At 41.3% G+C, this 15961-nt stretch overlaps 1 long non-coding RNA gene across 7 annotated transcripts; it reads right to left on the reverse strand.

Moving 5' to 3' along the window:
• Positions 1–675: 675 nt before the first annotated feature.
• On the reverse strand, positions 676–15082 carry LOC122781063. Of its 7 annotated transcripts, none has more exons than XR_006361763.1 (5): positions 8814–9170; positions 6756–6942; positions 2650–5650; positions 2326–2558; positions 676–1098 (listed from the first exon to the last, which is right to left on the reverse strand). It is a non-coding gene; the product is annotated as an uncharacterized LOC122781063 (long non-coding RNA). The 7 variants fall into 7 exon arrangements; XR_006361775.1 differs by lacking the exon at positions 676–1098 and adding an exon at positions 15021–15082 and having other exon boundaries at positions 2175–2558; positions 8814–8890; XR_006361766.1 differs by lacking the exon at positions 676–1098 and adding an exon at positions 14841–15035 and having other exon boundaries at positions 2175–2558; positions 8814–8890.
• Between the last annotated feature and the right edge of the window lie 879 nt (positions 15083–15961).

The following is a 15961-nucleotide window of genomic DNA, read 5'->3' on the forward strand; positions in this document are numbered from 1 at the left end:
GTGGGCGACTGGTTCTGGTACTTCCTTATCTCACCGTTCATTTCTCCAGACCGCTGCCCGACTGGAGTCCAAGCACATATCTGGCCAACGGGACTGAATTGGCTTCCATGTGCTATTGAGAATAGACTGTGATTACAGTTCAAACCCGGGTTTGGAGGCAGATCTCATCAGTAATGATGACTGCAGCCATTTAACGGCAAGTCGCAGTTTGGTTATTAAATCCCTGCATAATCGAAATATGTATTTGTATGCAGATGATGTTGATCATTCAGTTGCAGCATAATTCATTTCAACAGCGGCCCAAGAAAACATTCAGGGAATGTAATATTGCCATGACAGCTATGATATCCGGTTGTGCATCCTCATTCGCTCCAGACGTCTGTCTGTCTGTCTGTCTGTGTGCGTGCGTGTGTGTGTGTGTGTGTGTGTGTGTGTGATGGGGTGCTCTCCAAACCAGCTTTCATCAAAAGGAGAAATGAGAAAATGATCTACGTGACACTACGGGCAGTCACTGAGCCCCCTGCGACGTGTTTCATAAAGCCAGAGTAATTGTGTGCGTCTGTGTGAGTTAAGTGTGTGTTTTTCATGAGCACACAACTATGAGCATGTGTTGGCTTGTCTTCTCACTCTGATGGAGAAGCAAACTGAAATTAAGATTGAAAACAATAAATAAAGATCTCACATTTGGAGGTGTACTCGGTCGTTGCACTCGCAGAGCCGAGGAGTTAGACTCTGATGCACAATAGTGAACGTGTGTTTATTGGGAACTTACTGTATTATTGCGTTTGTCTTGAATGTCTCCTTGAATCACTGACTGTAGCTTTCATAGATAACTTTGTTTATCTCAGACTATCCACTTACATGCACATGGGAGGAAATATTTAAAGACATGTTTTAATCCAAAAACCCGAGGCACTCAAGTAACACAAGCTTTGTCAGGATGAATTAGTAATCTTCTAATTAAATCTTCAGTCTTAAACAAAGGCACTATATCCTTCTCCCTCTGTCGGACAAACACAGAGCAGGTGGGCCACTTTGCTCTGTCAGTCTGACGGCTGTCCGCCAAAAGTCCACACAGTTGCAGAAATAAGAGGCAGGCTTCGGAAAAATAAACAGACAGAACAGGCACATGAGAGCCAATTGGCGCGCATAAAAAAAATGTTAAGTTGAATAATTACACATGAGCTGGAACATTTGTAACTTTTCTGGTGAATGTTAAGAATTTCTTTTTTTGGGGGGGGCCTTATTCTAGGTTGTGTTTGTGGATCAGGACGATGTTTTACAGAGAATCAGATCAGAGCCTCGTGACGACTGCCTGGGGAGCCGGGGCGATGATGTATTAAGTCTAAGTTTTTGTGAGATGGCTGAGCTGCAGTCACCAAGACAACAAAAGGACTCCTGTGCCAGAAAACATTCCTCCTTCCTCCCACTCTCATGGACTGCTAATAGGAGACAGAGTGAACAAGCAAAGGAAGCAATGGAAGGAGACATGGGAGGAAAGATGAGAGTTCTCCCACCCGTTTCAGAATAGTTCCCACATATTGGGTTGTCAGTAGGAGGACTGGGCCATTATTGTAGTTTGCCAAATGTTTTGTTTGGATCCATTACTGCGTCTCAGTTTCCCCTAAGCGGTTTAATTGTTGAGAACTACGAGACATGATAGCATCCAGTTCAATAAAGATACAGTTGAAAAAGCTGTTTCAGGTTTTCAGCAAAGGGTTTCGCTCTGTGCCGCGCACACGAGTGATACAGAACGATCATGCAACCTCCAGTGATCCAGCGTCCAGATATTCAGTCACACCAATAAACCCTTTATTTTAAAATCAATGGTCCAGCAGATATAATGGCAGTCACGACAGAGGGGGTTCCTACGATTGGTGGCCTTATCCAATTATTGCATAACAATGTTGACGTGTTGACGTGTTTATAACAGTGGTGAGGAGAGCTGTTTGTGTGTGTGTGTGTGTGTGTGGGACACTTCTTTCGACCCCGGACTGAGGATGGCACACTTCAGAGGCCAGATGGAAAAATATGCCAGGCAAATAGAGCAGAAATTCTATTGTTGTGGGTAATGACTTTCTGTTGGATTCATGCTGAGAATATGAAAGGCAGCCCACCCCCCAGCATCACCACCACCACCACCCCTCTCCTCCAGAATCTCCTCCTCCCCCACACACACACAAACTAGTGCAAATTTATGTGCAAATGCACATAAATAAATAGTCTGCTCAGACGGAGTAGTGAAAGTGAAATCAAATGCACTATAGTAAATGTGTATGGAAATACACTACAATATTTATTTATAAAATAGTTCATTTAAAGTACCTGTATTAGCTCTGTAACTCAGTGGACCTTTACTTTAACTGTCCCTCTGGGGGTGGCATTAGAGCTTCTTATTATCCCATTATGCCCGTGATGCACTTTTCCTGGGTTGAAGCAAACAATTAGCATCATTATGAGGCTGGCTCTCAATATTTCCAGGCTGGCTTAATTAGGACTCCAGCCACAGAGGCTAACCATCAGTGGTTTGAGCACAGACTCCCATAACAGGTGACCATCTGCAGGGACACAGAGAAGAATTAAATACCACAAGGGCTGAAGTTCATGTCACTGATTTCGTCTGAAGAAATGTTGCCAACACATGTTTACCTTTTGTTTTGCTGAGAAATGCAACGTAGTGTGTTGATATGTCATCAATTGTGATATATCTTGATTCCACAACAGATTAAGTGTGGCTTGGTTTGCTGTAGCAGTGCGCTGCCAATCAAAGTCGACTTCACCACATCCACTGGTTAACTCTACACCGTGTTTTACTGTACGCCCAAAACCTTCATGACCTCCTTTCCTGTGATGAGTAAAAGAAAAGCACCAGAGGCAAGGAAGCAAGAGGTTGTCATTACATTAGGTGAGGTGTTTCTTTTGATTTGAAAGAAATCGTTTCTGCATTAATGAGGCCATTCATGTGGCCTGTCTCGTGCTTCAACAGAGGGGGAAAAAAACAAAGCGTGCGGAATGATAGCCGTGAGCACTGTCTTCACATAGGAAACGTCTGATGGCAATACATTATTGTACATGATGTATAAAGGCACTTTTTGTTGCGCTATTCAAATTGTATTCCTTTACATTCTTCAAAGAGGAATCACAAGTCTGCCTATAACAACACTATTGATGTTTTACACAAACCTGTAGAAAAGCATTTAGTAATAAAGAACTAATGTTATCCAAATACAATAAAACTGATGTGACAAGTCCAGTGCATGGTGTTAATAGTATCTGAGTAGCTTGTGAAATCCACACAGCTGTGGAAAGATGGACACACTATAGTTGCTTGAGGCTCTGTTTGACTGTATTGAGAGGTGGTAATAGAAGAGAAGAACACCTCTGACCTCTGACCTCTGTGTTTAACCCATCCTTATTACAGACCATTGGTAACATTTGGGCATTTGTGTGTGTGTCACAAACGGAATTCCTTCCCTCATGGCCAATAGTATTGCGTTACTCACACAATTCACTTTGCTGGATCTTTTTGACGACTAACCCTCTGGGACTAATTCCAGATCTAACCAACAACCAACAATGCAAATAAAAGCTTGAATTTAAAGAAACACATACTTTCAGAACTCACCAAGTATCTTCCACACACACACACTGGGCTATATCCAATCGTTATTCCCTCACGTGCACCACAACAGTCCACATCAGCATCATGGGTGAGTTTTTGATACTGTCACCATATAGTTTTATCCTTGCGATGAAACTGACAATACAGTGTTTGAGCGATGGATAAATAAAGTTTGTTTTAATCTAAATGTGATCTAATCTATCTAAACCGACACTAAATTCTTAATATTTTGTATCCTGTTTTAGCGCTCTATCCTCCACAAGAGGGTTAAGGGATGGAGGTGCCTGCTTGGAGGCAATTCAAGCAGACATGGGGCAAAAGGAGGTCTACACACACACACCCTGGACATGTCCAACACAGAGACAAACGATCATTCACTCTCACTTTCACAGGTACAGTCAGAGTACCTGGAGGAAACACACCTGCAAAAGGGGAGAACATTCAAACTCCACACAGAAAGTCTTCATCGGTGAATAACACAGAGTCTACTTTTCATATTTCATGTTTGTAGAGTTTTTTTTTTTATGTGTCTGTCTACCTATCAGCTGTCTAGATATATATCAATGTAGTGTGCGAGATCACATATCTGATATACTCACCGCCGAGTAAAGAATGAATTCTCTTCACAAGGCTGTTGCAAGACTTCGGCATCACAAGATAGAACATCTTTAACAATCTATCATATAAAGTTTCACTCCTGAATAATTGTCCCCGCTGTGTACAGAGTTGTGATCATCTATTTAACAACACCCCAAGCCCTCTACTTGGAGAGTTTTTGAAATGCAAGGGAACAGATTAGCTCTGATGATAATCAAGCTGCAATGAGCCGCAGTCACAGGTGCTCACAGCCCTCCAATGCATAAAGGAGGGCTAGCCATGTTCACTGTATTGATTAGCTGCTAGCACTTTGTACCACACAATCAGCATTCCGCGTACCACTGGAATTAGCCACATCTGCACCCACTCCACCGCTTTGCAATGTGGTCAACTAATCATCATCACAAACCATTCAAACTTCTGAGTGAGGACTTTGATTGCTGAGCCTTCGACTGCAAGTTTACAGAGTTTAGAGAACATGTTTGAGGAGGGAGTTGCTTTAGATGCACTATATCTGTTACTTTGTTTTTTCTGACGCACTTTACTGTCTTTTCATTTAGAACTATGTGACCCATGGTTACCTTTATTCTTTGCTTATTTCTGCAAGCCTAAGTAAGCGCTCAATGCTGCTGTTTGTGCATCACAGGCATCACTTTAAAATTCCATCGCTTTCTTCTTCTCTTCACCCACTTGAGCAGCTACTTCCTTTGAACAAATGATTCTTGTCATCATTGCAGCAGCCACACGATGTCCAAATGTAACACGGCTGTGCTAGTTTGCTGTAGTTCTATAGGTATCAAGTCACATTTCTGCCACTACGAGAAGCTTGACCTTTTTAAAACCACAAGAGCCACCTCATCTGTTCACGGGAGAGGCTTTCTATGAAAAATGGAAATGGTGGAGAAGAGTGGAGGGAGGAGGGAGAGAGGGAGGGAGACAAGGTCCATCTGAGACAAGAGGATATGTGGGTCTGCGAAAGGCCAACAGGGGTGTAATGAGGACTGTGATAGACATCAAGTTGGAATCATGTTACATTATTTGAGAGGCAGAGAGGAGGGGGGGGGACGGCGGGTGAGACAAAGAATGGCACATGAAATAACCAGAGGTAGGCAGATCCTACAGCAGAACTCTGCAGTTGTGATTTATTCCCCCTTTTTCCGCTTGTTTGTCGCAGCGCCTGACGGATACAAAGCCGTCCAACTGCACGTGCTGTTCTTAACAAGTGGATATATGAGGATGACAGCAACAGACAAGAGTGGTGGCGACAAGAGCATGGTGAAACATGAGATGCTGCCATCTCCCTGGTGTACAAACAAGACATGGCTGTGAAGGAAGAGTGTGTACTCGGCAACAACCTTCTCCCTCTTACCTCTCGCTTGTGTTTCCAAGCATCTGGCCGATGCTTATCACCTACTGTCGTGATAGCTTTCCCTGTGTGGACAGGACAAAGGGAAGAGCACAGAGATGATGCTGACAGAACTCAAATATATGCATTTTGGCCTCTGAAGACCTTGAGTGCTTGTGCCACTAATAAACATGGGGATATGATATCTGAAACATCTATGGGTCAAATGAAACATCTTTTAAGCTCATTTATGTGAACTACTGGATTTGGTTTAATGTCACTGCTCTTAGTTGCCTATAAGGAATCTTTCTGAAGCTGATCTGATGTTTACAGCAGATAGTGTGGTATATAAATCAATGCTTTTATTCTCACTCGTTTGACTAATCTGGGAGCTTGTATGAAGCTTGTGTCTGCTTTTCTTAGTACTTTAAAATCTTTAAGTTGATCAACTAAATGTAAGACTATGAAGGATCTAGGAAACTGGCTGCCTTGAAAAAGTAAGTCAATTGAACTACTTTTTGTTTTTGCATTTTAGATTTAACAATTACATAAAAACATACCTCCTCATCTCATACAAAAAAGGGAACTTTACCCAGCAGTCAGGTTTGAGTCAGACTTTTTATTATGACGCTGCACATTATTTCACACAAGGTTAAATGTGAAATCGTCCTACCTTGCATAAGAAGTTTACATGAGTGCTACCACGGAATACTGACCACAAATACAGATCCTAAGTCGTTTCTAACTGCACTAAATTAAACAAACAACACTGTCTTCGAAACTTCTTTTGTGTCTCTTCATAAAAAAAACAACTGATCTTCAAAGATTTGAAAAACTCCATCTCCCTTTTTTTTAACAGCACTATTTTAGGTCATGTCGGCAATTATGAATATGTAAATGCTCAGTGTTTACTCTGATAAGTCTTGTGTGGTTCCATAGATGGTGGTAGGAAGTCCACAGAGGCCTGGGAGTAACCCCATTACCACACTGCTGCTAACCGTGCACGGGCCCATGGGAGGTCATTATGAAGGAGCTGTTTGCTATCTTCATGTGTGTAATTAACATATACTGTGCTGATGACTTCTTTCAGCATTTAACCTAGATCTATACTCTAACAAAACTAGTTATAACGGTATTATCACCTACATTGTATATATATTTTTTGTCAACAAGTTAAAAATAATTGCTCACCATTTTTATTTTATATAAGTAGATCCATGTGTCAGGAACCAGTGTGGTATTGTGTGGTCTCCCAATGGTATCTCCTCATCTCCGTGTTGAGCCCCACGCTATAACCAGCTGCAGAATTCAGTTGATGCTCAATGGCTCCATATTTACATGGAGAAATAGAGGAATAAAGAATAAATCAGGGTGCGGCCTGCAAGAGAATGAAAGGAAAGAGGAAATAAATAAAAAACAGGTTACATGAGAGAAATGACGGCACATACACTTGGACTGTGTGAGAGTAGGCACACATATGTGTGTTTGAGTGATAAAACAGGTACTTTCTGAAAGGAAATACAAACAGGAATGGCTGATCTCCCAGTGCAATCACACAGTGTTTTTTTGTGCCGAAGAACCACAAACAACAGTTTCTCTCACGTCGCTTCAGCTTGCACATTCGTCTCCATCTTTGATCTTTGATTTTTTTTTTGGGAGGGGAAACATTCATTTTGATTTGCATTCCTTTTTCAAAACGGATGAATTCATTGGAGGGAACAGGTGGGGAACTGGTTCCCTCTCCTTGTTTATTGCAGTGAGTCAATTCAGCAGTGTTTATTTCAGATATTGGTAGGCAACGGGTGAATGTTCAGATACGTGCCAGTTCTGCTCCAGGGCATTACCTCATCCTCCGATGTGTCAATCGCTTGCAGAGTGATTTGCAGACTGGTGAGTACACAAGTTAGATTTCATGGGCTGATGGCTAAATTTCTAAATAGACCACCAGCAGCAATCTCTGCCTAAGTGTGTTCAATCATTATTAGGCAGAAGTCGCAGTGAATAATTTTCCATTGCTGCAGCTATACTTTGTGAAAAAAGAGACTTTTGTTGTTTTGTTGACTCAAAATCATGAGAAACTGACTTTTCAATTTAGATTTTTGTCAAAAAGCACAAGTAATTTAGGAGTATTACAACCTGAATAGGAGCAGGGTCTTAATGATGAATGCAGGTTATTCACTTCCCTGGATTTCAATGAACGTGAATCATTTTCAAGGCCATCTCAACAAGAAAATAAGGTCAAATTTAAGCTGTTATGGGGATACAAAGCCTGTTTTAACATGACTTGCTGAAGGCCACTGGCTAAAAGTGCACACTTGCCAATGAATACTGCACTTTTTTTTTCTTTTTTCTTCATATGCTGTTGCCAAACTACTGCCAAACTGATCAGCATCACATATTGTATAGATATTGTGGTACTGGGGGCTGTGGAGACCCATATCTCAGCCTTTAATTGAATCTCTGTGTCTGATGCACATGTTCCTGCTCATGTTTTTAGTAACCGGGCATTAATATTCACTGGCATGACCTTATTAGAGCTGTTTTTGAGCTTTTGCTAATGCAGACCAAAGATTTCTTGCTCCTGTTGCTGTTTCATGTTAGAAGCCGTGCTCTGCCTGGTGGCTCTCACCATGAAGCATCATAACCAGGGTGTGTTGTGACAGCAGTACTGTTCTGTGATGTTTCCTCCACCATACTTTGTCGTCTGTGGTGTAGAACACAACATATTAAGAATTTAGTGTCGGTTTAGATGGATTAGATCACATTTAGATTAAAACAAACTTTATTTATCCATTTGGGAAGTTCCCTCAAGGGAAATTTAGGTTCCAGTGATACATTACACAATTGGAAATTTTATAAAATAGGAAGCGAGGTAAGACACAGAAAGTAAAAGCGACATGATGTTAAAGTCTTGTTTTTCTGATGGGCCAAGATAAGGCCAAGCTGTGCTCGCAATATCCTCTGCTGGACCATGTGGTAATTATTATTTAAGATGGTCTGTTGTGTTTCGCGGCTTGTTATTTTGAACTCAAACATATTTTAAGGTCAAACAGATATCTGAATTTCAGATGATACATGAAATTGTGGCTATCAAAATCAAAGGTATTCTGTTAAGTATCACGGACAGTAGTATACGGACAAAAGTGTTGCACTTTATACAGTGAAGAAAAACAGGCAGCAGTATGTGGGCCTTTGACGGTTTATGGAAAACACTTCAAATACAGCATGTAACCAAGTAACATCATTTACCACGCCATGCTTTCCAGTGTATAACCATTTGCCCCACTCCAGCCTGGATTCAATTGTCATAGCTGCTCTGCTCACCACTGTCAAAAAACAAAAAAATGATGTGATTAGACAAGGTTTTGTTTTTATGCGACACATGTGGTGAAGAGAAACAGGTCATCATCAGTCGCTCTCAGCTGGTCAACACGAGACAGTTTCCATAACCCAAAAAACTGTGTAAAACTGTTGTCTGGGTTTCCTGCCGTTCCTGGTCTAGTGAGCCAAGGCCCGGATAAACATAAGGTACCAGCTGGTCAGCACCCGTTTCCTATGAAGTAATTTGGAAATTGAAAAAGGCTATTGTGCTACAGTACACACCAGTACACACACACATACAGTATATATATATATATATATATACATACATATATATATATATATGAAGAAGAAGATATATATATATATATATATATACATATATAGGTCATGTTATATATATATATATGTATGTATATATATGTATACACTATAATATATATAATATATTATATATTTATATAATATATATAAGAAGAAGAAGATATATATACTGTATATGTATATAAATATGTATATATATAAATATATATATATATATATATATATATATATATATATATATATATATATATATATATATATATATACACATAGTATGATGGAGCCTATGGATGTTTCAATGGTGATTTTGAAGTTGTAGTTTGAAGTCTGGGATGTTAATGTTCTCCAGGTTGAGTCTGGGTGCTATAGCCTGAAGTGCATCGTATACTCTGGATTCTGTACATGATCCAGAGGATTGTGGTGCTCGTGGAGGGCCCAGAGGAATGACGCAAAGCAGAGACAGTTATGAAGGGAGGAAAGCTGAAGATGAATGAGCTCAATGAGAGTTAGAGACGTCCTACTCTCTCTAATCTTTAGTTAAAGTGTTTTTTGAATTTTCTGTTTTATGGTGAATTTGATGTTTGAATGTTTTTTCTTCGTTTTCTGCGACGCTTTGAAACAGTTTGATGGAGGTGAAGAGATAACCTGAGGTATCCTGAGCTGTGAGGATGAAAGAGTGCCTCTGCTCCCGCGAGCTTCTCTACAGGTGCACTTCAAGAGTTGCATATTAACAAAAGAGACAATTGCTGACTGTTTCTTGAGGGATTCAGACAGAGCTAAGGGGCATTCCAGTCTTTCATTAGAATGCTGATCCAGTCAAAATGCAAGCGGGAAAAACACAAACTTGGTAAAGAGGGATGGCTTGCCTTGTCAGGAGTTTATACACCAAAGACAGAGGGAGGGTAGGCCTCTCCCCCTCCTTCTCCTTTCTCAATTTCTCTTTCTGTCTGCAATTGTTCTTCTCTGTGGCTTCGTCAGCATTTCTCCCTCTATTTAAAAGCGTGGGATTATGCAAGAGAGGCAGTATCAAATGATAGGTAACTCGTCCCCCTCCCCAACCAAATAACATCCTATTGCTTTTGTCTTCAAGTCTCCTGGCTGCTGGGCATGTAAATTTGTGAAGGCTGTAAAAACACAACTTGACAGTCGAGTCACTTGCTTACAGGGAGTGCTGCCCACACACACACACACACACACACACAAGTCAAGGTCAAATGCATGAAAACTGTCTCTGCCGTGTGTGTGTGTGTGTGTTGGTGTAAAATATTGTACGTGGGTGAGTCAGTAGATAATGGAATGCCTCTAAGCCACAGAAGAGCCTTCAGGTTACACAATTGTCAGTTTCAGTGTGAAGCAGCAGCATCGGAGCTCTTGCTGAATGAAGTCCACATTTTCTTATGATGCCCTGCCCTGCCTTTTATGGCAATACAACCTTACATTTTTATTCTTCCCACTTCTGCACTTGTTGTTGAACGCACCGACCGCATTTCCATAGAGCATTCATCAACTGACAATGAACTATTGACACCGTTCCATGTCTTCTTGTCCCCAGAAATACAAGTAGTAGCATTTTGTTAAAACCATAATTACACGTATATTTTCAACTCAATCAAAGGTTTTGTCCTGAACCATATGTCACAGCACACTCTCTTCTGTATTATCTGCACTGTAGTGTATGAAATGTCTTTTAAAAATCTGGAAATTAAATCGACAGAATGGAAGAGTTTAATATCGACAAGTTGACTACAAACACTATGTGTCTAAATATGGAACTTTGAGTTGTTTGACCGGTGGCACAATTACAAATCAACAAATACATCAGTAGCAGTAGTATTACATATAAGACATAATTATGTAAAGCAATGGTAATAAATGTTAAAAAGACAAGTAAATGTAAGTACTACTCATTCATTCATTCATTTTCCACCTCTGAAACCAAAATGTATGTAGCATGGGTGTAGTATATACAGATATACTGATATTGGAGAAAGCAGGAAAGGTCACATCATGCAGAAATGCCAAAGTTATACAACAGATAAACAACGGCATGAAACTTCATTCAGGAAAGCAGTGAGGAAGCAACACTTGTGATTGCTTCCATACGATGTGCTCTCACAGGATTATCTGAGGGAGTCAATGAAAAGAAGACCTTCCCTATATGGCTTATGACAGAACTTGGATGTGGATGAAGTAAGTGTTTGTTTTTATTGACAGCGTGACTCTTCCGTGCAGTGCCCCAGAAAACCCATCTGACGCTGTCAAGCTAAAGCACATTGATTATTGGGTGTCAGTGAGTGAACTATCTTTGAACCTTTGTGTTTCATCTGAGGCGTGACGTTGTGTGTCTGTTGTCTACCGGAACTCACACTGTCCTTTTAGTTGATGAAATCTTTCAATCTGTGGCCTTTTGAAGGATTCACTTCAATTTATTAGTTGTTTTTTTTCCCAGGTTGTAGAGACTTCCTAGGTTTATAGCTCGGTGCCTTGTAGGTCATATCTACTTGTTTGATACACTTTTCATCCCGTTTTTAATTATTATTTATTTGAATTACTTAACCATTTATCTTTTCCTAACATTGTGATAAAAAACAAAAAAAAAGAGTTCATCTTACACAATCAGCGTCTGCTCCCCTGACAGTACTTACTGACATCTGTGTGTTATTAATGATTGCTGGCGTGGAATCTATTAGTGAGACGACGCAGGACAAAGTGTGTCGACAGACCTGTTGATTATACCGTCGGCATGCCAATAATCCATTAAACTCTTTGTTTACTTTGGCTATACAAACAGATCCACTCTTACATCATGTGCATGCAGGGATATATATTTGCCTCATTTAATAATGCTATTAAACTTTTACTGTGCAATGAAAAGGCACAGCCATTAGTGGCAGTGCAGGAAATCAAGTGTGCTGTAATTTGTACCACATTATCGCCTCTGTTGCATTTTGCTGTTAATATAATGACCCAAAGTGGTGGACGGCTCAATGCTGTGGTTTTAGACGCATTAGCCATTTGCGTCGATTTATATTTATATACAGTCGTGCATCTGTCACATGGACGCACAGTATTTTCCTGTGAACGACTTTGATTTTTGTGTCCTCACCATTAACTCTGAAAAACGTTGTCCTGCCGCGACACGCATGAGAGCGATGCACGATCACAATTCAAGTGCACGATGCACTGACTCCTGTGCAGACCTGAACATCACATGGCTCAAGTAATGTTTCGCAGCCTGCCAACTAATCTGCCTAGCAACAACTTATCCAAGGCATGTCGGATGAGTACGGGGAGAAAATGTTGGTGAATGTCTTGATCATGTAAACCGTGTGGCCCAAAGACATATTTACATTTTGAAACCTACAAGGCCTACAAAGTATTTACATGATATCAGCCCTTCCTGTCAGCCCTTCCTGACGCAACAAGGCTACATGGTCAATCATTTCATGTTGAATCAGTTCACGATTCACCATTAGCACTTTCTTGCATGTCAGAGTTCGTCAAACCGGAGACCTTGCTGCTCTGTGAGTCCACTTATGATGTTTTAAAGCCCACATAGACCGGAAGCTCCAAGTTTCAGAACAAACAGTTCAGCCACTGCTGAGAAAATAGTGTTGTATTGTTTTCCTGAGCTCTGCGAAGCGGATCGGCACTTCCTTAATTTGATGTCGCCATCAAAAATCCTCACCACTCCTCTCACCACCGTAGCGCCTCCTGGTGCGGGGACTAGTCCGGGTACATCCGGTTGCGTACATTCAACCGCAGAAGAAGAAGAACTACTCTCGTTGTAGCTGCTGAGATGCAGAGCATCCACCGTGCCAGAGGGGGAGCTGTGTATCTGAGAGCTGGCCTATCTATTACGTCACTTCCAGGTACCTGCCCAATCACAGGACAGTGGGAAAGCGCTCGTTGGCTGGCCAATCACAACACAGTCTACATTCTAGGGGTGTGGTTTTGGTCTGAAACAGCGCGGCTGACAAGAGCGTCAGTGAGGAGATATTTTGATCGGCTCGTTTGCAGCGATTAGGAGGTTTTTAACCATGAAAACATATATGTAAGTAGACCTCCATAACTAACATATATGTGTGATACAAGCATTCGATATCACCTTTAAGTTTAAAGTTACTGATTTCAAACCAAAACACATGAGTCTTGAACACCCTATGGTTTAAATCCTACACTGAAGTATGAATACATTCCTCGTGGGTCCACCTCATAGGCAGGAGCTTTGGCTCTCCTGGACAAAGAAATTGAAATCCAGCTGAAGGTTTGACTCTCAGACACTGGACCACAGTAGACAGTGGGGGTGGGTAAGGGAAAGATCATATGGGGGCAAGCAGTTGGTTCAGCCAAGATAAGGAAAGTCAATGCTGTAAGAGCGAGCCAGACTCTAAGAGAGATAAAGACATGCGATGACTTATTCCATAAAGTGCAGAATGGGCGGAGGGACAATCCATGAACACACACACACACACTGATTTAGGTGAGCGGCTGAAAAGAGGGGGGATGGTAGAGAAGATGGGGTGTGGAGGTGATGGACACCCCTGGTGGATGTCCACATTATTGTTCTGGCAGTGCAATCTTCTCCAATCTTGGCACTGCGTAATGGAGGCATGTGAGATACCAGGTGCTGTTCCCTTCCCCGTTCGAAAAGGCTGGACCACATGCCAGAATGAATTGGACAAACCCTTTATTGTTTGGCCTGCACTCGGCTAGGTAACTGCTGCAGGGCCCCAAAAAGACAAAAGTATGTGGAAAAATTAAAAAAGAAGAAGAAAAAAAAAATCACGTCCGATTTCCTTGATGTAGTTTTGTTATAGTTTTATTATCATATTTAAAAAGTCACTAATGTAGTGTCTCAACAGTCACTGTTGAGACTCAGAGGTGGTGTGGGGAGAAGACATGCTTGTGGTGCATAGGGACTGGTGATCATCACATTAATAACCTTCTCTTTTATTAAGAAAATAGAATCATTGTGTTTGGTCATCAGAGCATGACAAAACAAGCCAGTGCACTGACTGCTGCAGAGCTGATTAGTGTCCATTATGTTTGTTTGGAGGACTTTGGTCAGACCCAAAAGGATTACGGCCGATTTAGAGACTGAAAAGAGGGATTTGGAGTATCGTGTGTGTGTGTTTGTTTGTGTGTGTTTACAGAAACTGTTGCTGTGAAAGTGCGAAGCAAACACTTTGACTATTTAAAACAAGACCCAGAACAGGGAGTACGTTGCCTCGTTGCCTGGTGACTCTGTTGCTAGCCGCAGTAGAAATACAAAAGGATAATGAAATCTCTTGCCGTTCCAACTCTCCAGGCTACGGCACAAACAGAGGAGAGGAAGAAATACACTTCAGTTCATTGTAGCTGCTGGATTATGAATCTCCTAATAATGCATTTTCTTTGTGTTGCAATAATAACTTGGGACATTTTACATAAGGAAAGAGGGGAATCGCTCTCAGTTGCTGCTACTTCAGTGCATGGTCTAAATTCTGATGGTGTCTTTTGATCAGAACCCAAATACAGACAAGGACCAACTGAGTGTGTCTGGAAGCTTCATAATCAGCACAGCTCTGCAGTGCCAGAGGCCATGGTGGAGCATATGATGATCCTCTGAAGGCCCCACTGTGTTCTCACCTGTCATTAGTGAAGTGGACTTCTCCCAAAGGCAGGTCACCTCAAGAAAGGTGTGAGGAGAATCTATTACAGCCACCATGTTGCTTCTCAGTGACAATCATAGACTCTGCCTCCACACTTCCTCCACCTCTTCCCCTCAGGTCGGCAGGCTGTGAACCATCTTTTTTAATTTCCTCTCACCTCTCCTCTCTTAAAGCTCCTTTCTTCCGCCCGCCTTCTTTCCTTTTTTGTCATCATCATCCTTGTCTGTCCTTTCCTCCTCCGCGTCTTGCTTTCCACCTTTTCACCTCCCTGTGTCAGAAGCATCAAATCCAGTTTTCAGACGTGAGGATTCACTCCGTCGCCACTTGGGCTCCGGGAAGCTCACTTCACACACTGAGCTGCCATGTTGACAATTACTGTGAGCAAGGAACAAAACAGCTACGAGAGAAAATACATGATTACCTGCACCTAGGTCTGCAGGCTCCACACCAGAAGGGAGAAGAGATAGAGTGTGAAACAAAGATGGATAGCTCACCGTGTTTTGGAAGAGTTGAGGGGAGAATGTCTATGTTGTGTGTGTGTGTGTGTGCAATGAAAGAAAAAAACAAACTCCCTGTGCTTCTAATTAGCTGATGTGTTCATTAGCTCTGTCAAGAGATTAAGCGTTCAGTCAATCAAACAAGCCCATTAATGTTTATTTCTCATGTTTAAACTTATGTTTAACTTGTGAAAAGGTCAAGGTTTTTCATGTTGCTGAGTCGTTATTTCTCTCCTTTGCTGTTCTTAATGACAAAAAAAGAAAAAAGTAAAAAAAAATAATAATAATAATAATTCTCCTTTACTTATTTAATGTCACCTTGTTGGCTTTTTGCTTCCAATTTTTTTTATATAAAAGCCAGCACAGCATTGTTTCCTTCCCACACATCATTCATAACCTTGAGCAACCATGGAGAAGTAAACGACTCCTACCACTTAAATTCAAAAGTATTTTTCAATCGCAATGGCAGGGAAAAGAATAAATGTGGCCCTCATGTATCCATGGTTACCTTGGCTTTATTGCTGTTTGTCTTGCGCAGCAGAGGCAATAAAAGTGCTGAGAGAGAAATGACTGGGCAAGGAGTGTAATTGCAGAAGAGGGC

Source organism: Solea senegalensis, linkage group LG1, assembly GCF_019176455.1.
Source record: "Solea senegalensis isolate Sse05_10M linkage group LG1, IFAPA_SoseM_1, whole genome shotgun sequence".
Classification (NCBI taxonomy): Eukaryota; Metazoa; Chordata; class Actinopteri; order Pleuronectiformes; family Soleidae; genus Solea; species Solea senegalensis.